The 26,165-nt window shown below is 35.9% G+C and overlaps 1 protein-coding gene and 1 pseudogene across 2 annotated transcripts in view; one reads left to right on the top strand and one right to left on the bottom strand.

Annotated features, from left to right (window-relative positions):
* The window catches only part of LOC119044094 (protocadherin-9), an 889,458-nt gene that overhangs the window by 527,164 nt on the left and 336,129 nt on the right, over positions 1-26,165 (top strand). The gene's annotated exons all lie outside the window — the stretch shown is intronic.
* Positions 277-4,588, bottom strand: LOC119062514 (40S ribosomal protein S3-like; annotated as a pseudogene).

The following is a 26,165-nucleotide window of genomic DNA, read 5'->3' as shown; positions in this document are numbered from 1 at the left end:
CTTAAGGCAAGAGTGCCTCCAAATACATGGATGAAAGGGTTAATCTGCTTCCTAAATCTAGGTCCTAAATGTAGATCTTCATCTAAACTGGACATTTTTGGCAGCACACATAACCAGAAAAGCGAGGTAATTACCTGCAGAATGCTCTGCAAAATCTATTAAATTTGCAACTTTGAAAGCTAGGCATATTTTTAATCCCTTTGCTTATTTAAACATGTTATTCAAAATTGTATTAAACTGATATTTTAATTTAAAAAATCTCTTAAAAAGCTTTTATTAAAGGTCTTTATAGAGCAACATCCAGGCTCCACATCCAGCTGCCAATAAGACCCTCTGATGCTGGGACACGGCAGGCAGCTCGGCCTTCCCCCCCTTCTGTTCCGAGATGGGGGTGGGGGGCAGTACCTCGTCTTTGGGCTCCAAAATGCTCACGTGGTCAGGCAGGAGCTTCTTGGGGCCACTTTTACCCCTTGGGTCCCAAGGAAGCATGGTCTTCACTTTGATTCCCAGCATACCCTGCCTAAGCTGCACATGGTGCATGACAGTGTCAACAGTAGTTAACAGGGTCCCCACTGTGGACCATCAGACCATCCACAGACTTCATGGACTCAGTCCTCTGTTCTTGGAGTTTCCCAGACGCCAGGACCTCACAGCCTTTGGCCCCACTCTCCAAGATGAACCTCACTATACCGCATCAGGCCCTCTGCACAGCAAGGCCTCCTAGGAGTTTGTAAGTGTGGATTCCACCTGGGCAATGGCACACAGACCTCTTATGGCCGCCTTTTCAACATGAAGCTCTGCACTGCCCTCAAGGAAGGCAAACCTCCTCTGAATGACTGCAGTTAATTCCAGTAAAGGATTCTTGGATAAAAATCAAATCATAGGCAAAAACTAGCAACAGGTTTCTGAAAAGAATGCAAAGCTCTTTGTCATCTGTACTTAATTGAATTTTATTCTTTATCTTAGACAGTTGGGATGCATAAAAGTCTACAAAATGCAAATCTAGGATTTGGTCTTAAAAATTTCAGTTTATTTTTACAAATAAGAAATCTGAGCACTAGCCCCTGGCTGTTGTAGCTCCGTGAATTGAGTGCTGGCCTGTGAATCAGAGGGTTACCAGTTTGATTCCCAGTCAGGGCACATGCCTGGGTTGTGGGCCAGTGACCCAGTAGGGGGTGGGTGTATGAGGGGCAACCACACATTGATGTCTCTCTCCTCTCTTTCTCCTTCCCTCATTTATAATACATAAAAGTTTTGTTAAGTTTTTTATATAATTTTAGAGCATCTTAGATAAGTGAGCTAAATATTAATAAAATGTAAGTAAATTATATTAAAAGCAAACATTTATTATAGCAGATAAATGATTTGAACTTATATATCCACCATTGTGGAGCATTTTTTTAATACTAAAGGAAAATAATTATCACATTGTTTTAATCTTTATTATATAACAATAAAGCCCTTGTATTTAGTGAGAAAAAAATCCTATATTCAAATTTATAGTATGTAGAATGAAAACTACAAATGGCAGTTTCCTTGTAGATTATACAATTTCTGAGTATAGCACAGGCTAACATAATGGTTTTCCAACAGGGCCCATTTATATTGCTATTAAATTCTACTCCTGACATTCCACCTATATTTAATGATTTCTTATTTTAAAATAAATTTTAATTTATCAAGACAGAGAAACAGGTGACATACGTGAGATGGGCAAGAGTTCATGTTTTAATATATTTTATTGATTATGTTGTTATAGTTGTCCCAATTTTTGTCCTTTATCCCCCTCCACCTGGTATCCCACATTCCCTCCAGCAATCCCCCCTTAGTTCATGTTCATAGGTCATGGATATACGTTCTTCGGCCACTCCATTTTCTACACTGTTTTTAACCTCCCCCTGTCTATTTTGTACCTACCAATTTGTACCTCCCCCTGCCCCTCCCAACTGATAACCTTCTGAAATGATCTCCATAGCAATGATTCTGTCTCTATTGTTGTTTGCTTCGTTTGTTTTTTTAGACTCAATTGTTGATAGTTATCAATTTATTGCCATTTTATTGTTAATAGTTTTGATTTTCTTTTTCTTAAATAAGTCTCTTTAACATTTCATATAATAATGGCCTGATGATGGTGAATTATTTTAGCTTTACCTTGTCTGGGAAGCACTTTATGTGCCCTTCAATTCTAAATGATGCTTTGCTTGATGGACTAATATACATTTAGGTCCTTGCTTTTCATCGCTTTAAATGCTTCTTTCCAGTCTTTTCTTCACTGCAAAGTTTCTTTTAAAAAATCAGCTGACAATCTTATGGGAACTCCTTTGTAGGTAACTCTCTGCTTTTCTCTCGCTGCTTTTAAAATTCTTTCTTTATCTTTAACCTTTGGCATTGTAATTATGATGTATATTGGTGTGGTCCCCTTTGGGTCCATCTTGTTTGGGACTCTATGTGCTTCCTGGACTTGTATGTCTATTTCCTCCACCAAACAGGGAGGTTTTCTTTCACTTATTTTCAAATAAATTTTCAATTTCTTGCTCTTTCTCTTTTCCTTCTGGCACCCCAGTGATTCAAATTTTGTTACATTTGAAGATATCCCAGAGGTTCCTCAGCCTATCCTCATTTTTAAAAATTGTTTTTCCCTTCTGATTTTCTGATTGAATGCTCTTTTCTTCCTTGTGTTTCAAATTATTTATTAGATTCTGGTGTTCATCCCTTCCACTGTTAATTGCCTATAACTTTTTTTTAAAATTTCAGTTAGTGTAACTTTCATTTCTGCATGGGTCTTTTTATACTGTTGAAGACCCCGATGAGTTCCTTGAACACCCTAATAACCAGTGTTTTGAACTCTGCATCTTGTAGATTGCTTATCTCCATTTTGTTTACTTCTTTTTCTAGAGTTTTGTTTTGTTCTTTAATTCAGGCCATTTTTCTTTATCTCCTTATTTAACAACATCCCTATGTTTGTTTCTATATATTATATAGAGCTGCTTTGATGCCCTGTCTTAGTAGCATGGCCTATTGTAGAAAAGCACACCTGTAAGTAAGATGGGGAGGAACCTTGGGTAATCACTAGGGTGGGGCAACCCATGTCCCCCCTCTGTGGCTTTGTTGAAGGAGAGTTTAGAGAGGGGACAATGCTGCTGCCTGGCTTCTGGAGTTTTGTCTGGGAAGAAGCTGTCTCCCAACACCCGTCCTGATGCCAGACACTTCAGTTTTTACCAATATGCCACTGGTGCCCTTCCAGCTGTTGCCCTGGTGCTGAAACCTAGAAGGAGTAAGTCTGCATAAGTTCTAAGTCCAGGGCAGGACCCTTAAGAGGAGACTCCCGAGAATCCTAGTGTCTTTTGCCACCTCAACCTCCACTGGTTTTTATAGCCAGAAGTTATGGGGACTTATCTTGCCGGCTCTGGAATCGTGAACTGGTTGGTCTGGTGTAGGGCTGGGCTCCCTTGCTCTCAAGGGATCCTTCCTGATTTTTACCGACCACCCATGGGTGTGGGATGCCCATTCTGCTTCTCTTCATCTCTGCCCCTCTCCACAGCTCCCTGCCTGTCTGTGCATCTTTGCACCTCACCTGTTTAGTCACTTTTCAATCAATAAGGTGTAAAATGAAAATTCTTTCTATATACATGTGTTGTCAATATAAATTGTTGCTAGATAATGATTTTTGGGTTGCACTACAGAGAGTAAAGCAGAATGCATATTTTTAAGATTTAGGCAAAATAACTTTGATAATTGTATCAGAAAAAAATTATTTAGAACTATACGGATGATTAAAGATTTATAAATCACTGTCATAAATTATTTCCATAGATATTGAAAATGTTATATAGTCTGTATTCCTTATATTAAACATTTTGTTTGATAAGAAAATCTGTTGTATGATATTTAAAAGCATAAATTATAAATCATCTCCCCATATGTTTATGTAGAATATATTAATATTTAATTTTATATAATCTATAAATAAAATCTCTAAATTTTAGGTCTTGTTCTAATTTCCTAAATGTGTTGATGACAACAGAATAACACCATAAACTAATTTTATAGCGAGGAAATAATACAAGGCAGACAATTAACTGCAACTCTGTAATTATATAAACAAATAATTTAATTAAATTACATTAAATAGTGTAAAATGTTTAAATGAATGCCATGTTACATAGTAATTTGTCTAGATATTAGGTCTATATAGTGATGTCATCATTTAATATGAGAAGGGATAGTGTTTGCTAGAGCTCTTAATAACAAAGTATCAAAACTGTTTGTCTGGAGCAACAGACATTTGTTGTTTCATAGTTCCGGAGGCTAGAAGTCAGAAACTGAGGTATCGGCAGAACTGGTTTTTGTTTTGTTTTTTTCTGGTGGCCTCAGGTGTTCCTTGGCTTGTGGATGGCATTCTCCCTGAGATTTCACAGTCTTCCCTTTTGTGTTTCTCCGTGTGTGAATCCTACTCTGTGTCCAACTTTCTCCTTTTTATGAGAACAAGGTCATATTAGACTAGAGCTTACGCTAATGACCTCACCTTCACTTGATCATCTGTGAAGACCCTATTTCCACATAGGTCACTTTCACGGGTACTACACATTAGGATTTCAAAACCTGGGGGAAACAATCTAGTCTGTAACATATGAACATCACATCCATTATTACATGGCCAAATTTGCCAGAGAGAGTGATACTGATTGATATATATGAATGTGTGAAATAGCCAACATTAGGTGGAATATGTATTCTATTTCAGTTAGTGTAATTTAATTTCCATCTTTCTTTATAAGTTCCTCCTTCTTGCACTTAACTAAGCTATACTCTGCTCTGATATGTATTAAAAAAATTCTTGCCACCTAGTTGGTAAAAAAATCAATAATTTAAAAGATGCTGCTTGAAATTTTTGAATCCCAACCCATAATTAAGATAATAATACTTATGTAGCCTTTTAACTCAAATTTCCATTCTTCTTTTAACAAATATGTATTACATACCTGCTATGCACCACAATTTTTGTTAGGGATATCTTATTACATATTATTTAAAGAAAATAAACAGATTACTTAAGTTGCTTATTTTATTTCAAAACCCCATTTATTTTGTCTTTCAGCAAATATTTATTGGTACCTCCTATGATTCAGCATTCTACAAGGTACTGGAGAAATAAGACCAATAAAGCCACTCCCAAGAACTAGTATTTTAATAATGGGATTAAAAACTAAACACAAAATAAATAGTTTCACACAGAAATGAGTTATAGAAGGAAAATAGCAAAAGCTTGTGGGAGAGTTATGTTGGGGAGAAGTTTGTGGATTAGGCTACTTTTGATACAGTCAACATAGTCCTCTTGGAAGAGTTGCATTTCTGTTGTGTATAAGAGAAACTAAGTAAAAACTTTTTAACACATATGATTATGTTTAGTGTTCTCATTTTCACATTACAGGTATAAATTAAACATTTTGCAAGATGGTTTTTATTTTCAATGTAACTTGTAAAATATGCATCTCATTCCCTTTGTTTATTTCATGTAAGCCTGTCAGCTCAAGCAACCACTAGTTAACTATGAATTAATATCATCTCATGTCTTTGTTGTCTTCCTGCTTTTCACCTTCCACCTTCTTACCTTCTAGCATCATTTGGTTCTGAGATGTGGGGAGAGTGGCTCAGGCCACTTGTTAGGAAATACTGCTGTATAACCTCTGAGAACATCTGCTCCACTTCTGTCAACCCGGCACAATTCACGCATCTTCAATTTGCTTCATTACCTATTGTTTTGTAGAAGAGTGACAAGATACTTGGCCCCCGGGGGGGAAAAAGATGGAAGACCATTCTCTGCCCCAAGGACAGACAATTTAAGCTAGACAAATCAGACATAAAACGCAATGGCTGAGAAACTCATTTATTTTCCAAGTGGAAACAACCCGAGTTTACTTTTTCTCTTTGGTGGAGGTGGCAGATTTACTGATCCAAGGAGTTGAAGCAGTAATAGAGAAATAGAAAATCATCCTTTAAAATTTATTTTTCAGTTTTCCGACCATTGACTAGATAAATTTCATTTCACAGAACAACCGAGATGATTCAAGGAGTTAAAATTGAAACTAAATACAAGATAAGATTAAATAAATCAATCATTATAAAAATATAGGTGAAATAGATCGTTAAAGAGCATGACAGTATTTTGTCTATCAAATCAGTAATCTAAAAGCAGTGAGAGAGCAATTATTAAAAATAAATATGAAACCTTATCGCTAGTCCAGAAGAGTAAAAACCTATGAAATACACTAGCTTTTTAAAAATGTGAGCAAAGAATACAAACTATTTCTTCATTAATAAAAAACTAACATATAAATGTTCAACAAATGTTTTCATATAGAAAGGGAGGGAGGGAGAGATTCTGTGGAGAAAGTAATTTTTAATAATAACTTTTTGTAAAATGTCAGTCTGAAAAACTAGTTCCCTGGGAATTCTTAGGGGACTTTTTCCATCACCACTCCATATTACCAACTACATTTCACCAAGAAGTTCATATCTTCCTCCAAAGTGATTAACTCAAGCAAATGGGCCGCTTAGATTACATGTTTCTAAGAGAACAACAACAACAACAAAAAACGTGCATGACAGTGATGAAAGATATACCAATAATTCAGGGTTCAGGGCCCTTCAGTAGAAAGCACTTGTGGGTTGGGGCTACCGTGTATGTGGGATTGATAAATTGAAAACATACAGGTTTCAGGTCTTGGAGGGTATGTGAGCTGAGTGGAAAGGGAGGTTAGCCAACCTTTCAGGAAAAAAAATCACTGCATTCCAATCTTATTGCAGACCAATTACAATCACTCATGCCACCAAAAATATTGCCGTTTAGTACTAACAAAGGGTTGCCGATGTTTTGGTTGTATAGTTATCACTCACTTTTCAAACCGTTCTAAAAGAAGAGACAGAGAAGAATAATCACTCTACTCTGCCTTAGTGAATATAGGCCTCTGGGAATTGTAACTATAAAATCTGTAGAGACAGGGAGACAAGTAATTTTATTTCAACCTTCTGGAACTCATATCTTTTCATACCATTCAGTGGATTTTGTCCATTGTGCTTATTCCACTGTAAAATTAGATATACGAAGAAATGCATAATTCTTGTTTTTGCTCTTGGTTGTAAATCTTTAGAACAAGCTTAAGCTACAGTTATTTAAAATTGTGTATCATGACCACATTTGCAAGTTTTTTTTGCCCAAAATATTCAGTTAATACTGCATTCAGTAGTGAAACTAAATATAGCTTGCTTTTAAACTATGATAATGGTAAAATTTAATAATACACAATATAACACTGCATAGTGATAAATATGTACTTTATTTGTCAGAAAAAGAATAGTTAGGGGAATATAATGATGGCCCTTTATAAAAACAAGAACAGATTCAAACATGCCTTTTTAGGCATAAAGAGACTCTAGAATTCCCTAATTCAAAGGGGTATATAGGCCAGGTGGTTTAGCTGGCTAGAGAATTACCGGTATATACCAAGGTTTGCAAGTTTGATTCCAAGTCAGGGCACATACAAGAATCAACCAATAAATGCAAAAATAAGCAAAACAACAAATCAATGTCTCTCTCCCTCTCTCTCTCTCTCTTTCAAGTCAGTATAAATGCTCTTAAGTAATAAAATAGTATAAATTGGGAGTTCTTAACCTACAACCCGTAACTCCACTAGGTCCATTGGCCCAGGTTCAATACTTCATGGTTCCTGTAAACCTCAGTATGTAAGGGTTTGCATTTTACTAGAAACATGTCATTAGATTTTCAAAAGGCACTGAGACAAAACAAACAAAACTCATGCTCAGCATAAATAACCATTTTGTATGTTTCTATTCAGTATATTTATATTTTCACTACGGTGGGTGATTTATAAAACATTCAAATATTTGGGAATAACGAGGCTGTGATGAATAATAAACCGTCACATTTGTAAGTGCTTCACACATTGCGAAGGCCTTTATACAGTAACACCCTCCACTTCCTCTTTTCCACCCCCTCCTCCCCAAGTCCCTTCCCCCTTACACAGTCATCAAGCCAGGTGCTGTCTTAGCCACAAACGCATTGTGTCCACAGTTCGTCCCTTTTGCCAGGTTTTTCTCTCTCTTTCCTTCTCGGCTTACTCTGCTTACTTTTTTAGATGAAATGTGCTGATAGTCACTCCCACTAATTCTAAGGATTGATATCCCTGCATACATTATGTACATTATGAGTCTAACATTGGCATTTAGAACTTCTTTCTCTATATCTTTTTGTTCGGTTCACTATATATCAAAGTTTCAGTTTCTCGAACTATAAAAGAGGAGGGGAGTAAGGATAATAACTAACCTCATAAGTTTAGGAAAAATAAAATGATCTTATATATTCAAGTCTTTTTGCTAATACCAGCAATAGAGCAGGTCAGGGCAAGCAGCAATTAATTCCAGTCATCACTAGGAGGTAATTAATGTTATGCAAAAATCTCTACTCCCACAATGCAGCCTATTTTGAACAGGGACTCTGATCAGCATTATTAATAACAGTAAAGAAATAGGTGTTTTCCTGTGGAGACTCTACATGAATAGTATGGTGAACATCCTTGGACATTTTCAATCCTTGGACTCTTTCAATATAGTACAGAAAGATATGCTGTGTATTTCTAGGTAGTTTTAAAAAACCTATCCTTTAACTTCTGGCATTTTTAACAAATGGGGTCATCTCATAGAGCTTCTGAGGGGGGAAAAAAGCTTTGTGAGGCTGCTTCAAGTGCATTTAAAAGATAGAAAACCATAGAGCATCAGGAGCCAGTTGGACGACTTTGGAATATGGAGCAAATGGGACCCTGAGCCAGCTGGAGCTTGGACCAGACGTCCAGCTGAATTCCATCTGGACTCACGCAGGAACTCCCCTCGCAGGCTGTGCAGCATGGAGTGTTCTCTGGCTGAGCCCTAGTCTGGTTCTCTGGCCCTCACTTTTCTTCTTGGGCTGACAGCTTGTCCCACATTTGACCTACTCTGTTTTCCAGCTCTGACTTCTGGATGTGCCCCTGTTGCCATGACTACCAGTCCTTGGTTTTGACTCAGCCTGGCTTCTGGTCATAGCTTCTGCGCCCGCACACAGCCCTGTTCTCAGTTCCTAGCTTTGGATTCATTTGCAAATTTGTTTGTTCCCATGCTTTAGGCCTCTAATTCAACCGTGACCTCCCTGTTATCACTCATTGGAACATGAGGTCTAGACCCAAGGTTCCCAAAATGGGCCCGAAAGAGAAAACATCAACTTGATTATTTGATGTTATTTGAGTCCTACCCATGCCCCTCTTGAGTAGATGGCTTTGAAACAGCACTTCATTACTCACCCTTAGTGGGGAATACTTTTCTACCCTAATCTAATATGTCTCAGAGCCATAAGTAAATCAATTCTGCCAGCATGCATTTATTCTTCCATGAATAGTGCAAGTGTTAGCTTAAATGAATGCATATTAATAATTCAATTTAAAATTATATTGAGCATATGCAAGGGGAAACCACGTGTAGAGGACAATACCAGACGTTAAAAAACATACATAAATAATGGAGTAGGCCAAGTGCCCCAGAGGTACATTTAAAAATGCACAACAATAACAACAGAGCAGAAGGAGATTTTAGGTGGCAAAAAAGAATCTATTTTGTGGACATCATGGAAGAATTTGATATGGATATTAATGAACTAGCAGGATTTCAGCAGAAATATGGAAAATATAAAGGGCCCGAAGAGGATGAGAGAACAATAAGGGGTAAAACGTAAAACTGGTAACAGAGAACATCATCAGGAAAGTAGTTAGGTTTCTGTCTAGGCAAGAGGATCAAGCTGATGAAGGAAAAAAATCGAACAAAGTGGACTGATTGGCTGGGGTTTTCCAGAAGGGGTTCAAAACTTAGGTGAGAAGCCTTCATTTTATTATGGAATGACTCCTAAGACATTGCCTATTTTAGTTATACCTTAGAAAGATTATTTTTATGTTGTGGGCGGGGGAGAGAGAGACTGGGAGGGCTAGGCAAAAGTCTCAGTAATATTCCAGGTTAGAGGGTGTAAGTGCTTCAACAGAGAGAGAACAAAGAAGAATCACTGGGTAGGAGACAACACTGTGGAGCATAGACATGAGAAAGCTAAAATGTTTGTGATCACCATGGGCCCTCGAAGCATATCATTTCCTATGTGCTTAGATCATAGTTTGAAAAAGAAATCGCATTTCTCCTCTTAGAAAGTGAACTGCAAAAAGGAATTCTTTCTTGAGCTTCATAGCTTTGGGTAATCACAGTGTCATCTAGACTGGTGGCTCTTAAAGTTGATGGCGTTATCAGACTCACTGAGCAACTTGTCAATGTTTTTTTTAAATTTAGTGTTAGATGAGATATTTGAATTTTTATTTGAAAACAAATACAAGCAAGTAGCTGTTGGGGAAGGGATCCAAAGGTTGCTGATGGCAGGACCAGAGCGGCCCTGCTCAATCTCCAGCTTCCCCACAAGTCGTAACAAACCGCCACCAATGTGCCCCTAACCTGATGGCACTGCCATACGTTATTTTAATGAGGCCTCCATTAAGTGAATATGTTATTTGTCCTTATATCAAAGAAGACAAAAAATGGAACAGGCTGTAGGTGACATGTTTTTGTGTGCATTCAGGAAACTCAGAAGACAATTTCAATAAAATAAATATTAAACATGTTTTGAAATGCATCTCTCATTTTTAATGAAAATTACTACTGGCCAATTAGACTAAGTAGTATTTTTTTATGCAGCTAAGGGACTAGTAAACTTACCCCACAGTGCTCGGGTTGGATGCGTTCAGTGTTTCCTGCTAGCAGAATTACAGTTGAAGATTTTGGTTCTTTATTTTATCTTGCTCCAAGCTCTATGGTCTCAGCCAAGCAAGAAGCTCCAATTGCTTTCAAAGATGGCTCTTCACTTGAATAAGCACTGCGGGGTGCAGATCAAGATGAGAGTCTGGCCTGGTGTAAGAAGCTTTCACATATGCCTCATTTTATTTTATTTCATTTTACTTTTTGAGTATAGTTTGCATTCAACAGTTTCTTTTTTTTATTAGTTTCAGGTGTACAGCATAGCAACATATATTCATGTAAATTACAAGGCAGTCCCTCTGGACTCATACAGAGTTATTACAGTATTGTTAACCATATTCCCTCTGCCTTCTCTTAAACCTCCATGCCTAGTTTGTGACTACCACTTAGTACTTCTTAATCCCATTACCTTTTTTATGCTAATCCCCAACACCCATCCCTCTGGCCTCATATGCTTCATTGCAGATCAGTTTCTACCTAAGAAGGATTTTGTGGGAACTTCAAAGTATGTTTACATGTCTAATTCACAATAGGACACTATGAATTATAGAATACACCAGAATGGACCTTGTACTTGAAAGAGACACATATTAGGATAAAAAAATTTAAGGATCAACTAGTCTTCAGACCTGCATTATTTCTATGCATCTAGCTCATGTGTCAGAAAATATAGTAATAATTTATAGGTCAGTGGTGTTTGCAAAAAAGGCATATGCATATTCATTTATTCTGTGAAAAGTAGTTTACATACTTTAGGATATAGGCCACTTTTCTATATTAGCAAAGATACTTCCATAGTTATGAACTTTCTTTTTTATGTCTTAAATCTCTTTTTGTCACTACCTAAGATGATAATATATGTTCTGTTCCCCAATGCCGCTCACAAAGTGCTAATTCAGCAGCATTTTTCCCTTATGCTGTCAGGTTCTCCCCAGATTTTTTTTTACTGACATTTGGAAGGTTCCTGCTGCCTTCAGAACTATAAAATAACTGTAAGAGTTAAACTTTTATTGTTGGTGTTTTGGCAAATAGACACCTTAATTTTAAATATCCCAGAACACCAACATTTTATGTAAAATAAATGATAAATCTAAAAAAATTGAAATATCATAAGCCAACAGTATCATTAGGTGCTACAATCTAAGCAGGAATGGGATGATTTAGTTATATATTTATTTATCTCACTTCACATTTAGCCTATGATTGTTAAGATTCTCTTATAGAAACTAGTTTGTCAAAAGATGCAAAATAAAAAAGATATCGAATTGCATCTCTTAACATTAAATATACAGCATCATAACATTTTAAAAGCTATCAGTGAATGCTTGTTATTCCACAGATAGAGAAAATAATATGGCACTTGAAATCTAAAGTATAAGAGTTTGACTTCAAGTCAGTCATCTTAGCCACTAATTCTCTCATAATTTTCCTAACTGATTTTTTTTAAAAAATCAATCTATTTAATTGTTGTTCAAGCACAGTTTTCTGTCTTTTACTCCCATCCCAGCCCACCCCCCAGTGCTCCCCACCTCCCTCCTATTTCCACCCCCCTTAGTTGTTGTCCATGTGTCCCTTATACTTGTTCCTTTAAATCCTTCCCCTTTTCTCCCTGAAATTCCCTCCCCTCCCCCTTCTGGTCACTGTCAGCCTGCTCTCTATTTCAGTGTCTTTGGTTGTATTTTGGTTGCTTGTTTGTTTTGTTGTTTAGGTTCCTGTTGAAGGTGAGATCATGTGGTATTTGTCTTTAACCTCCTGGCTTATTTCACTCAGCATAATGCATGTTTCCAAATTGAATTATTTAGGTCTTATTTTTGGTCTTCTCTTATTTACCCTTTACTAGTATTGAGCTAGAGACACCAGGCCAAAGCCCTGTAGCAACTCCTTCCTTCACTCATTGATCCTTTATCCACCCGTCCATACTTTTCCACTTCCCTTCTTAAACATGCCAGTCCACAAATTTGAAGTATCTTGGTAGACACAAATATGAAATATCTTGGACAATCTATCTAAGTTATAAAAATCATTTGATTCATTGTCATTTAAGTCCTATTTCCCACATTGCCTTTGAATCCATTGTTCTACTTGTTCTTTTGAATCTTGTCTTTTATATATTTGATATACTCTCTCACAGTCACCAGCTGTACTGAAGGGCTCAGTTTATGGAAGCCTTCCTGTCCCCACTCCCCAACACTCTGTGTGTGGGCACACACACACACTCACAAAGCACACACAAGGATAATGTTTTAGCATGCCACAGCACTAACCTAACATGGGAAAGTAACTTTGAGCTATTTTATGGTTAGGTTTGAGTAATTATATCCTAAGGATGGTATATTAATTAATGCCAAAGGACTATGCCATTAGAACTCAAGAACTATATGGTTATAAGTATGAATCAACTGGAAAATGTAGTTTGTTCAGAGTCCACTCTTGTCCTTTTATAAATTGCATATTTGGAATTTAGTTATATCATTCCACTGCTGCATAGGTAGGTTTGTTTTTGGCATCAGTTTGTGTATCCACACATACATTTATTTAGTTTATAATGAACTTGATTATATTTGTGTATAAAACTGAAAGACAATTTTTTCAACTAATTCCCAACTTTTTCATTTGAGTTAGCAGCAAATTTTGGACCTAGGGTTTATTCAACCATGACTTCATGATCTAACCCAGATACACAAGGGTAAACCTCAGGGGACCTCTCAGCGGTAAACCAATTTTAATTAGCAGAAGATCCTTAAACTGCACATTCAAAACAAACTGTTACTCAGAGGAAGATATTGGTGCCATCAGTCAGAGTTCTCATTCACGACTTGTGAAAGGCAGGGAGCTCTGGGGAAGAGCCAGTGAGGGGTAATGAGAAGTGTCACTTAAAGTTAGTTCCTGGAAGTAAAGATCAAAGTGAAGGACACTCACCCTCCTGGCACTAAATCCCATATCAAAGTGTCAGGTTTCAGTTATCTCAATTCGGCAGTTCCAGCCAGGGAAAAAGAAATGCTAAGTTAAGGTTCTAGAAGAAGTATGATTCTTCATCTTGAAATTCCTACTTCTTAATTTTTATTTCCTACTAAAGGAAATAGGAAATGGCAGCATAATTATGGCTATAGTGAAACCAACATGCCCTCAAAAAAGGTAAACATTCATACATAGGCTTGATATTTCACTATTTTGTTTATATTTTTATTTCATTACTGATATCTTCATTTGGATTTTGAAGAATTATTTTCATCTAATACTTTCTATGTACTGTTTTACATTTCGGTTATTCACATGTTATTGCTATTGCATTATGAAAAATAATAGATGTATTTCTAGAAAGCATCACTAAAATATTTGTATTGTGCAAACTTAAACCACTGCTGCAGTTACAAGTTGAACATTAAAAAAAACCTTCACAACTAAAAAATGTATTTTTGCTTCAAAGATGTTTGACATGTGAATTTATTGGGCATTTGGAATCAGATATATGAATGGGTTGGGTATTGTAATCAGTTTGGTATGTCAGTAATCGATATTTGAGCACACTTCTTTCATATTTTCAGCCTCCTTATTTAAACCCAGCCTTATTACTCAGACAAGGACATTATTAATTAATAAGGTTAATAATGACCAAAAAAGAAGCTCAAGGTAGGGTGGGGCTGCAAAATAAGGACCTCAACTCTATGTACTACAAGTAGCCAGGACAGTTCCTACTTCTCCAGATAAATGACAGCTGGTGTTGATAAATAAAATAAATGGTCCCACTTCCCTGAGGGACCCTTAACAGTCTAGAAAGTTTCTCTTCCTACTATATTCTTCTTCCATATCCCAAGCCCCAACCACCTATGGTTTGCTCTAGTGCATGGTGCTGTATTATCATTTTCAACTCACGAAAGCTGGAGAGAGAGAGAGAGAGACAGAGGGAGACAGAGAGAGACAGAGAGACAGAGAGGGAATTTTAAGGGATTTGTCTGGCTCTGAGTATCGGATAGAGATGCAAACTTACCACTTCTCAGGCAGTGTGGTTTAGAATCCCCCAGTAGTTAGTAATTTTGTTTCAGCACATGCAAAAAGCAATGGAACCTTAAATAGTGCCATCATCCGCTCTGCAATTAATAGTTACACTCCATTCTTTTTGGCCACTTGCCCATTTACTAGTCCTACGTAGAAATAAACTGAAATATGCACCCAGCTCCTAAATCAGTGTATCTTTATGGCAAAAGTCAGACAACATTTTTAATGCTCCCGTGGGTGGAGTTATGTTGAGAACAGGAGAAGAAATGGAGAAAGAAGAGACCAGGGCAGGGAAGGGGTGGGTGGGGGTGGATACCGAAGCAACAATAGGAAATAAATGTTTTAAGTCTCTCAGGGAAAATGTAGCAGGATGCATGTGCTTTAAAATGGGAGAAGAAAATTAAAACCTGCTAAAGAATAAGCAAACAGTCTCTTCTCTGCTTCTTCTGCCAAACATGAAATATAATAAACTCTAACTGGAGAGATAAACCACATTAAACTGCACTTGGTTGCAAATGTTCCAGGGTCTGTTTTAGCGCCACTATTTTTCCGTAAGTCATTCTGGAATGACTTGGAACAGTGGTCCTCCTCAAGGGATGCAAACTTGAGAGACTTATAATTGAGTCTGTTGAGTCTGATGATGTTATACCACTTAGTGGATGACTAGTGCATGAACAGAATAAGCCTTTGAGACTGAAATTCTGTGACTTGTTTGATAGTTATTGAAGGCGTTCAAGGCTAGGGATATATTTGATAGTGAAATAAACATGACTGTGTTTTCATGGCGCTTGTAAAGTACTGGAAGAGTAGGCAATTTATTACTGATTTGGCTATTTCTATTTTTCATTTTAAAATTTCAGTCACTTTTCCCGTCATTGGGGATAGGATATGTGTGTGTGTGTGTGTGTGTGTATGTTGTGTTTATTGTGAATATAGATAGTATATGCAAATAATAACAGGCAACTGATTTGACCCTTACACTTAACAAGTATGACTTGAGGCAAGGTAATTAATGAACCTGTTTAAACCTGTTTCCTCCTTTGCAGAAAAGGGATACTCCTTCTTATGTCCATGTTGGATGTGAGCATTAGTACAAAGCAGGTAGGATAGTGGTCAGAAAACAATAAATGCTCAAAAAAGTTAGTTTTATTTCTTTCTCCTTTTGGCTACTAACATAAAATTTCATCAGATCTGAGAAGTCATAGATTACAAAGTACAGAGTATTATTATTTTATATACCATTAATAAAGTAATGCTATCAATTAAATTACAACAGTATTTTCTTAGCACATTGATTATTGAAATATCTTGGATCTAGAGTGTGTGTATTCATTTGTAAGAAAATATCATGAATAAACAAATGTATTTAAATTTTATTCATGATAAATAATAGTTTTAGTGTCATAAATTTTAAAATAACTCATTTTAATAGTATGAAAAGATGAAATTGATAACTGTATGTACATACCTGCATGCATGTGTGACATAAAAGACATGGACATAAAAGTAAATTCATTAATAAAGGATCATGGCTAGACAATGCTTTTAAGAATTGCTTATTCTATAGTTTATGCAGTGGCCTGGGACAAATGACTAAATAAACTGTAAGAATTATATGTACCTTTTAAACTAAAATTATTTTTTATTTCAACTTGGGAAGTTAGAATAGATGTAAGAAATACTTGCGAATTAAAGACAGGTCAACCAACCAGCTTATCTGATGATGTTATTTCCCAAAACGTATTTGATGGTTATAAATAACTTGACAAAAGAAAGACCTTTTAACAAAAAGAAATTCAAGCATTCAAACTCTAGCAAAGGCAAGGCTTTCTTATAGATTTCTTTGACATGGAGAAACTGGAAGTAACATTAGGCTCATAATAGACATCAGTGTGGACAGCTCATCCATACAAGTGGTGCTACTTCTCACTCACAGATGTGTCCATGGGTTTGTGATGCCTTTTCCTGTTCCACTGTCAGAAGAAAGTATCATGGCAGGTATTTTCACAAGTTTTTGGAATATAATACACACATATATATTCATTCATACACACATCATTCAGATCCATTGGATTCCAAAGAATTAATTCAATACCGGATTTCAAATTGCTGTAAAATGCCTCACTGAGAATGAGAATTTTGTTTCAAGTTACACATGGAGTCAGAAAGTTCATAGTTGTTAATCTGGCAACAGCCATTCTTGTGATGTGTTCTGAGCCACCCAGAGGCTCCTTGCCTGCCAATCTCTCTGCTCTCCTACTTGGCATCCTTCCTGGAACCGCTCGGGATAATAGCCATGTGAGTCCCATATGATTAAGGGACTTTATGTGCAGGTGGACAGATGCCAGGTGTTTTCCTTTCATTTGTATTAGCCCTTCACCTAGAAACAGCAGATGCTGTGGAAACTCAGGGAGAGATGTTTGTAGTTAGAAGAGGCTAAGGGAGTTCTCATTGGAAGCTAAAATGATCCACACAAATGAGCTGAGTATTCCACAGCTTGTTTGAAGCTGGAGTAGAAGCTCATGTAAATGGCTATCACGTTTTAGGTCCATTGATCTCTGTGTACTTTAGTCTGGGTACTGAGACAGCCTAACGAATTCTAATGTAGGTGGCCCAGGCACAGGAGTGTAATTAAAATGCACATAGGACTTTGCTTGTAGAAGTTCCTTTCTGTTGTTTTCTATTTCTTAGTCCTCTGTTGACTTGCTCTTCTGCAGCAAGAGGTAGTTCTGTGTGGGGGTGACTTTGCCCTCAAGTCTCTCCATCCACCATGGATGAAAGTGAAACTACCAAGACATGATCTGCTTGGGGAGGAGAGGTAGCCAAGCACCTCTTTTTCTCAGGAAAAAGGCCAGGAGCCCCTTTCTCAATGGCTTTTATTGGATTGTAATACACAAATATATAGGCAGTAAGGATCAAACAGTAGATAACATTTCAAAAAAATCTTAGGGCTTAGTCTGAGTCAGAGTCTGTCAAGAAAGGGGGTTGCAGAGACTTTGGGAGACATACTCATTTCCTGTTCAGACCCTTAACATATGAATGAAAACACTCTTAGCAAAGCAGGTTTCACAGGATTTTTAGGAATTCTTTCTTACGCCAGATTTACCCCAGATACTGCTCTAGCAAGACAAGGGACTGCACCGCCTCCCCATCACAGGTTTTCAGGCTTAAATGGGTTTGAGCCAGGAAGTGCTTCTCCCAGAGGACATGGGGACTTGAGCTATGTCAGAATAGCTGGGGGGTGAGGGTCCATCACTCCCACTTTGTTGCAGTCCCCCGAGTCCTTCCCTGATGGCCCAAGTGATCATGTCTGGCTTAGGTTGCCCCTCTCTGTGAGGAGTCTTACCCGTCATGGACTAACTGACCATCTTTGGGGGCAGGGGAGTAAGCTGAGGCAGGGTTTGCTACCAGAGAAAAGCTTTGTCTTTTGTGGCTTGCATTACAGAGGTCGCTCACTCATCCTTGACCATGGAGTGTAACTATAATTCCTAAAACCAGGCAGAGCAGTCCCCAATAATTCTGCTCTATGTCTCCTTTAAGTGCTCAAATGTTCTTGCTTCCCTTTGGGTTTTCAAGAAAGCAACAGAAATTGTCTTGGAATTCACCAGGTAGATGGCCAAATCTGTCATTTGTTTTTTTTTTCTCTCTGTGTAGAGGGAGATCTCTGGTGTAACTAACCATCATAACAAATCTCTAACTTGGAATTTTATAAATATTTATCTGGTTTTTGGCAGATTATTCTCCTGTTTGTAGAAAACACTTTTCCAGGATTGTTAGTTTAGAGGGTCCCCTTTCAAGGGACTATGGAGGAGGGGATTTTTAAAGTGTGCCCTCCTCCACCCAGTGCTCTCAGGCAGGGCATGCGCCTCAGGTGTGTGCATCACGCCCATAGCCACTTCCACAGTAAGCGAACCTCACTTAAAAAAAGGAAAGGAAAAAGCATCAGCTTTCAGAGGACATGTGAAGACTTTTTTTTCTTTTTAAGAGAGAACAGAGCACCTAACTAAATGTGTTTGTCAAAGAGTAGCCTGAATGCAAAGAAGCAGGAATTTTTCCAATTAGAATGTAATTCCAGAAACCTCTGATGGCATCTTAGCTCTACTGAATATGGAAATTTCAAGCTTTTCCTGTTAATTAACTCAATACACTCACACTGAGAGGGACAGGGCTCCTCACCTCTACGCTGTAATACTCTGTAATACTACACTTTGGAACCAGTGGGTCAGCGACACTTCCATCACCATGCTTGTGCACACAATTGGCTTTGTTCAATGACAGGCTCAGCCAAGTAAATGGCCTGCTTACAAGCATTTAGCTTTGGCTTTACATTTTTTTCTTTTCCTTTTAAAATATTTTATTTGTTTTGCCAACATGCCTGCTTTCCTGGCACACCTGCTTTCCTCCTTAGATACTGTTAGTTCTCTCAGAATCAATTGCGAGCAGCTTGCAACCAAATGCCTGATTAAAAAGTTAGCAGACCTTGAGTGCAATTACTTTAGCACTATGGCATTCAGGCATTAAACCTGGTGTTAATTGTTTCTCATTTTTGTAACGATCCTTATAATAGGATAAAAACAGAAGAGATTATTTCTTGTAGTCAAAACAGCAGAAAATAAAGTCATTCACTCTGATTAATCATTGCAATATGAAATTAAACACTATTAAGAGTAAATACATTTTAGGATATTATTTGATTGCAGAAAAAGCCATCAATCCTTCTGTGTCAAAATGTATCTACAAGTTGATATTACAATAAATTATTCATCCAAACCAAAGCCCTACATAATAAATAATTTTGGATGTATTTATTTAGGGATTTTCATTTTGTTTCTGAGCACTATTTACCTTTATTAATGTTTATCATAAATGTGTATTCCCTTGGTCAATCACTTTATCCTCAGAATGGCTCATATTTTCAAGTAAATTATAATTTTTACATCATTTAATCTAAATATTTTAAAGGGCTGACTTGATATAAAGAGAAGGCATATTAAGAAGATTGTGGGAATAAATATTTTATCCAAAAGTGCCTTATTCTAGTCTTTCATTGCATCGAACAGATTATTTAAGTTTTAGAACTTTATTGTCTAAAATTATTAACATTTTGAAAATAAAAATATGCTTGAAGACATTTAGATTTTATTCTATAAAGTTATTTTATATATGTATGTATGTATGTATTATTACTATTATTACCATTTAAATTTATGATCAGGAAACTGAATTTCCATCACTTGTCAGGGGTTACTCAATGGCTGAACTGGTTTTGACTGTTGAGGTTCAGGCTGTGATTCTGTATATTTTCGTTCATAATGCAAAGGTCATTTGCGACAGTATTCCCTGTAGTTCCAGAGAGGAAGACCTTGTGGGCAGGACACAGCTTGTTGAATGGCTCTCATGATAAAAAAGGTGGCAATATTTGTTGAGACAATGAAGACCGTTATAGAGTCAATTTCACTTGCATGTATACATTCTTTTTTAATTGTTAAAAAACCCAGAGTTTATCTACTTTTTTCCTCCATCTGTCAACTCAGTTAAATTTTCAGTACTATTTTCTCAACAGATTAGTTTTTCCTTTTAATGTTTAAAACAGTCATGGTAGTTCTGACACTGTCAATAATGAACATAAATTTTATGATTATGTATATTGTTAAATATTTTTATTGAACAGGTAGTTGGGTGTGTGTCTGGCCTAAGAGTTATACTAGCTACTAGATATATCAAGTCAAATAAGAAGTGATTTCTAACCTGAAAGAATTTCTACGTCTTCTTTGGATTTGTCATTATTTTCTTCATTTATGATTTTGGTTATAATTTCAGTTAACAAGCTAAAAATACAAGCTACTCCCCCACCAAAAAAAAAAACAAAAACAAACTGAGATGAACAAGAAACCATTGCAAAGTGCCCACCATTTTAGCGACATAATAATTAAACATCACTAAACCCCTGTTTGTGTTAATGTATTTAAGTGGAAGCAGTAAAAATGAAGAGATCCTCAAAAACATTAAAAAAGCTGCTTCAATATCTTCTAGAATTTTTAATGTTAACACTATTTAGGGGTTATAGAGTTTGCATTTAACAGAGGAAAATAGAAAAAGTGCAGGAGACTACTTCTGGAGAGTTATTATTTCATATTTCTGCATGGGATTATCAGATAGTAGGACTATAAGTTACAGCTTCCCAGTACAACCCATGTAGCCAGCCATGAACTCCCATATCCCTTACTGAAAGTCTCCCCTGGGTGTATTGGATCCTTCTGTTATATTCCTACCACATCCAACTTTCTCCTTCATGATATCTAACACATTTATAACTACTCATTCCAATCCACTTGATTTACTAGATTGTAAGCCTTAGTAGTGGAGAGACTGCACTATAGTTGATCAACAAAATCCTCTTAGTATCTAGGACTGTCAGATAGAAAGTATTTATCTAGAATTAACAGTTTTTGTTAAATAGCTGAGTAAAGAGCTCTAGAGAATCTGTTAAATCTATTCTATCTTGGCATGTATTTTGCACATTGACAAATTCTTCTAATGGTATAATTTCAGAAGTGTCTGTTTTATGAGGATTCATAATTCAGATAGCTTTCCTTTTACTCTTTTGTGATGTACATCTCTTGCATGCAGTTTGAAGCCTAGTAATGAAATTTGTGACTAGAAGACATTGGAAGATTTTTGACATATATCACTAAAATAGATTTAATCTGCAGCGGTTAATTTTCAATTTCTTCTTTCACCAGAAACACTCCAGTGGTACTTTTTGTTTTAACAATGTTGCTCTGCAGACATGAGGATAGATTATGTGCATGGGAGAGTCAAATGGCCATGCTCTTGCACTGAAAGAATTTTCTTCTCTCAGAGTTTCCCAGAAAGTAAAGTTGGTTAGCTGCCATATTTGATCAGTTATCACCCAAGCTGAAGTTCCAGTGAAATCTCCAAGAGTTTCATATTGATGAAAAGTTAGTGATCAATTAAGACAACTGAACTGCATTCTGCATGTACTTTTGCAGCCTGTGAAACCTAAGATAAGATGCCTTCTGTAGATACTGAGCTCTATAATCTATGCCAGGAAAGGTACGATAATTTTTTAATTCCAGAAGTTCCACTATCTGTCTTTCCCCGTGAGTCATGCTCGGGCATGGACTAGATCAGAATTATTTTCTGATATGAGTGACATTTCATTTAACTTTATGAGGTTAATTCTTTAAAATATGTCCCTAGAAGTGTCAAAATTAGTTTACATCATTGTTAAGCTACAAAGTAAAATGTCTATATAATGGAGAACCCTTAACAGGTTATGTTTTAATTTTTCTAAAAAGGAACAAAGGACAATTGTAGACCAAAACTTACAAATTTAGACATGCGGAAATATTTTTAAATGCATATGGTTACACAAATATAGAACCTCTCAGGGCTAAATATAAGAATGGTGGTATATGAGTATCGCTGTCATGTAGACACACAAACACACTAAATAGAAGTAAAATGCAACATAATATAAAACTATGCTGTTATCTTTTAAATTCCATGAAATGGCCTGAAATTCTCTTTATTTTGACGAAAAAATATTTGTCTACCTGTTGTCCCTGTTTAATCCTCAGAATTTTAAAAACACACTTTACTTTTAGAGCAGTTCTAGATTTACAAAAAAGTATACACAATATACAAGGTTTCCGTATATATATTCTCTTTTTGAACAGTTTCTCCTAGTACTGTCTTGCATAATTTGGTATATCTGTTACAATTAATGAACAATATTGATGTACTACTATGAACTAAAGTTGATAGATTACATTGGTGTGAGCATTTTGTGTTCTAATATATATTCCAGGTAAAATAATCTTCCTTTCAAATATTTAATTGAACTTTCCCCCATTGTATTAAATACACACATTTAAAACATTTGTTTAAACAATAATTTTATTGAAAATAATTTATTCTAGACTACCAACTGGCCCATCATTTAAAACATTATGTACATAGGATAATATATTTCTGTATTTTAAGATCCTAAATATAAACTTTAGATAACTTAAGATATATATTTCTTTAACCTACAGGCCATTTATTGTCCTTAATTTTAATGTACAGGCTAAATTGTAATGTGTAGTAAGTTGCTTTTTATAAACATTTCATTCTGAATTCTCCTTCCCATATTTGCCCCAGATAAAAATTAGAAGGATTTATTGGGTACCTGCATTGAATCTTTGAATCAAGCAGACTTACAAATATTTACTTTATTACCTTTAACAAAACATTGCTATAATTTTTGGATTGTTACTTTCTGGATTGCTGTGTCCATATTTGGCGCATAATATTTGAAATTTTGTCTCTTCAAAAGTAACTACATTTTCTAAGTGTAATGCATTATTATACTACGTTATTATGTAGTATAATACTAATATATACTAATATATACTAATGTAATATATACTAATATATAGTATACTAAATGAGTATACTACTCATTATTATGATGCTACATAAATCTACAGAAGCTTTTTTGATAGAGGAGTTTACATTTGTAGACACGGATAATAAATTACCCCAGTGCACAAGTAACTGAGATTGGTGACTTGTCATGTTTTGGAAGAAAAGAATAAAAGCCACAGGGCAAGTAGTGATTATAACTGAGATGTGGGAGTGATTTTTGTTTCAATATCAAGCTCAAAGTCACAGTGACTGTCGAAGTAATAAGTGGATATATAGGTTTTTTTTTAAATAAATTCCAGGCAGTTTGGCTGTTCAGAACAAAGACCAATCTACACAGAAGAAAAGAGATATAAAATCTTACACATGCTTATTCCAACTGGGTAGTTTCTCTGTGTTTTTTTTTTGAGATCAATATAATAGTTCTGATTCTAGCAGAGTAGAGTAGGTAGTTACATGTTACATTTTTCAAAGCACTAGAGGCTTGAAACATTTTCCTCCAGCTTATCAGGACATCAGTGTTTATACTCTACAAGATAATGCTTCTTAATATTTTCAAAAATATTTGGATATGTTTTTCCTATTCAACTGATACAGATGCACTGCTCAAGACATATGAACAATGAATCAGCAGAAGCAGAAATCAAGGAAAAAATCCCATTTGATATAGCAAAAACAAAAATAAAATATCTGGGAATAAACCTAACTAAGGAGGTAAAAGACCTGTATGCAGAAAACTACACAACACTGAAGAAAGAAATCATGGAAGACACAAACAAATGGAAACATACACCTTGTTCATGGATTGGAAGAATCAAACTTGGTTTTTAAGCTTTTTCTCAGATTTGTGTAATTCAACTCCCGCTTAGGAAACCTATTACCATTCCTCTCATTCTCTAATACCATACTGCCTTCATTGTTCTTTCTAAATTTATGATCCAAAAAGAACATTCTTATATGTAAGCTGAGAATAAAATTAGAGTGATCTTTATCTAAGGATCAGAAACCATGCACTTAGTTGAGAGCCGTCCTTCAAATTCACCCTCTTTCAATATATTGGAGTTCCTCTTTTGTAACGGTCCTCAGAGATAAGTTGTAAGCCACTGAGTAAGAGGTGCTACATTACTTTGCAATCTCTCTTTTTAAATATGCTATTATTCACCACTAAGAATGGCTTTTAGTTGTTTCAAAAACAAAAACATCATCGAAGGCAAGGTCATGATCACATTGGCACCTGAGCCTATGCCGTGTCCTGTCAGGCGAGCTCTAAAACAACTCAAACATGCAAACTCCGAGATATTTTTAAATATACTGGTATCACTGGTAAACTGTTTAGATTTTAAATACTCACTCCTTGAACTAATTGAGTAGATATTTTATACAATTTATGTTTATTTAAAAGGCAGTTTTCTCATAAGCACAATTTTATATGATAGGTTCCTCACTCAATGAAATATTATTGTTAGACAAGAAATATTTTGTCAGCAGATGAAGCTATGCATTATATGGCACTATTACCATGAAGGGACTGTTTAGAAATATAACTTGTGGTAAAAAAATTTGTCCAATCAATGTTTCTCTTTCACATCGATGTTTTTTCTCTCTCCCTTCCTTTCTTTCTAAATCAATAAAATATATTCTCATGGGAGCATAAAAAACAATGTGTTTATATTAATATGAGTTTTCTTCCATTGTTTGCACTGGAGTTTTAAAATTAGTAATAAAGCAAAGATCTCAGACATCACTGACAATTCCCTTGTCTAAGAACAGGGGAAAATTCACATTCCAAGAGGCTAAGTGTGTCTGTCTATATGAATTAGAGTTTGTGTGCAAGTTTATCATACATGCACATAAATGCACATACACAGTTTTATGAACATGTGGTATCTATATTTGTAAAGTATCCTCATTTTTCCTAACTTATGCTGAAAAATAAAGAAATATGACTTGAATTTCTCATGTTCCTAATCAAAGTTTTTCAACTGCCAACAATATTTTTATGAAGATCCTTTGAGAACTAAAAAAGACAAACATAGAAACCCCTTGTCTTTCACAACCCAAGTGTTTTTCACAATACAATTACAAAGGATAAATGAAGTTCTCAGTCACTTTTTTTTGGCTTGTTAGTTAAAAGAGACAGTGTTTAGAGAATAGTCACCGGATATCAACCAATCTATCTATTCATTTATTCCATCAGATTTTTTACCAATGAGTCCAAGAATTCATGTGGAAGTCCAAGGATGCCTGCTTCTTTTGTTCATGGTCTATATGGGCAAAGTCAGCCCTTTTCCTGCCTGCACTTTTTACCCTTTCTCCACTCTGGAAAAGCATTTCTCAAAGTGTATTGTGTTTACGAGAAAGCCTAGAGGAGAGTTTCATGCTTGGTCAGTAGTATCATCATTGTGTTTTGTTCTGTACGCAGTTCATGTCTTCTAAGTGTACCTTGGAGTTTTGAAAATGTTTTGTAAATTGTGTTCCTCTGTCCACTTTCTCCGTGCAAATCACTTCTTTCATTAACCTGCTTATGAAGATCTGGTTCTTTAATATGACTGTTTCGGGGGCTCCTATCAATTAGTGACTGTTTTATTCATAGTTAGATGACTCTCCTCACCTACAAATCCTATAAATTATAGACTAGCAAGAGGCTTTTTAAAATTTTTGCTGAAGATGACGGAAGGCTCCTCTTTTATGATAATCCATGGGCCACCCAGGATTACATACATATTACAGATTCTAGGACTAGTTCAAAGAACTTCCTACTCCTTCACTGTTTCTAGAACGTTTTTAAAATTTTGTTCTTTATACTACAAAACTAAAACCAAAAAGTTAGATAAATAAAATCAAACTGCAGTGTTGACACAAGATCCATTGGAACAGATCATACTACATTCTAAGTGCAAATT

Source organism: Artibeus jamaicensis, unplaced genomic scaffold (assembly GCF_021234435.1).
Source record: "Artibeus jamaicensis isolate MK-2021 breed Jamaican fruit bat unplaced genomic scaffold, CSHL_Jam_final contig_415, whole genome shotgun sequence".
NCBI classification, from domain to species: domain Eukaryota; kingdom Metazoa; phylum Chordata; class Mammalia; order Chiroptera; family Phyllostomidae; genus Artibeus; species Artibeus jamaicensis.
The sequence above is the reverse complement of the archived record's forward strand: the minus strand, read 5'-3'. Positions and strand labels throughout refer to the sequence as shown.